This window comes from Echinops telfairi, unplaced genomic scaffold (assembly GCF_000313985.2).
Source record: "Echinops telfairi isolate 266 unplaced genomic scaffold, ASM31398v2 ScPeMD7_7469;HRSCAF=8507_0, whole genome shotgun sequence".
Taxonomy (NCBI): Eukaryota; Metazoa; Chordata; class Mammalia; order Afrosoricida; family Tenrecidae; genus Echinops; species Echinops telfairi.
In genome coordinates, this window is record NW_022111372.1 from 96,159,220 (window position 1) to 96,160,782 (window position 1,563).

Sequence of the window (1,563 nt, forward strand, 5' to 3'; positions counted from 1 at the left end):
CACCTTCTCAGAAGTTTTATATCACCACCATTTCCCCCCTATCTCTATAGCTCCTTCTCCTTCTACTGAATCGTTCCTGTGTACTTTTCAACATAGTCAAACCTTTCCCATCTTATGTTACCACGTATCTTTCTCTCTCGCAGTCAGACTTCTGGAGAGATACCCTGTCTCTATCCCATGGCCTCCCTTCACACTTCCGTCTACCTTCTACCCCAAGCCCCCACTCACTCCATCAAAACAGCTTAAGTAGGAAAGAAAGGAAGCAAAAATTCAAAGACTGATAGTCTACACTACCTATAGCCGCATCCACCCTGAGCCCAGACGAGCCAGATGGTGCCCAGTTATCCTTACTTACCGTTGTGATCAGGGCCACAGAAAAACCTGGACCAGAACCCAATTCTTTAAAAAGTTCAACTTTCTGGACTCGTTAAAACCAGAGAAGTCCATGATACTATTACTTTCAAATACTCTTTTAAACCCCTGATGGTCACCCTCTAATGAAATAACAGATTTTCTCACAGAGAATATCCCCTCTGTGTATTGTACTCATACTTTAAAAACCATCTTTATGAGCCTCTTTCTGAGCCCAGGAGGCTCCATCCTGGAAGTTGACATCCACCACAACAAGGACCAAAAGGTTTCCCCCAAGAAACCAACAGCCAGGGCATTTAGCTGCGGCTCTGGGTCCAGTTGTGCAGGTTTCTGGCCTGGTGGACCCACTCCACCTTCAATCAGGTTGTGCCGAAGAGGCTATTCATGAGCCACCCCAACCAGGCACCGTGTCCCTCTCTTGGATGATCTGGAAAGTGAAGCTTCCTGATGGAAAAACAAGATGACTGAGGTTGTGGGGACCATGATGGATGACATGCAGGAGGTGCCCACCTGCAGGTGTGCATTCTGCATGTGAGCAGCCAGCGTAGAGCTGCATCCTCAAGGTGGGGGGCAAGATCCTCACCTTCAATGAGTTGGCACTGGGCTCCCCAAGGGCTCTGGCACTGTGCTGTTGACCAGTCAATGCGAGGGCTGTGAGGGGTACAGACATTTTGGCAAGGTACCAGGAATCCCCTGGCAATCATACCAGAAGGTTGAGCATGCCAGAGGTTGGTGCACCAGCCGCAGAGCAGTTACAAAAATTAACCCCAGCACCCATCCTGTTGTTACAAAGATTTTGGATTTAAAAAAATAATCTATATGGGATCAAACAGTCAACAGATTACTTTAAAACAAAGATAAGAAGGTAAGGGGATAGGGGAGCTAGATGACTGGGAATGGAACAACCAGAATGAACTAACGAGAACGCTCATGTGTTGTGAAGAAAGGAGCCCATATTACAGTCAACATTTATCAAAAACAATAAAGTCACATTGAAAAAAAATGTTCTAAGTGTTTCAAAGACGTACTGCCTCCCCAAACTGAAGGTACGTGACTCCATCATTTCACTCTCAATACTGTAGACCAACCCTGCCTTTTGAAAGACATTTTCCCATCATTTTAAACAATCATTTTATTAGGGGCTCATACAACTCTTATCACAACCCATACATACATCAATTGTGTACAGCA

At 45.5% G+C, this 1,563-nt stretch overlaps 1 pseudogene; it reads left to right on the plus strand.

Annotated features, from left to right (window-relative positions):
* Positions 1 to 568: 568 nt before the first annotated feature.
* LOC115873542 lies at positions 569 to 1,186 on the plus strand (annotated as a pseudogene).
* Positions 1,187 to 1,563: the final 377 nt, after the last annotated feature.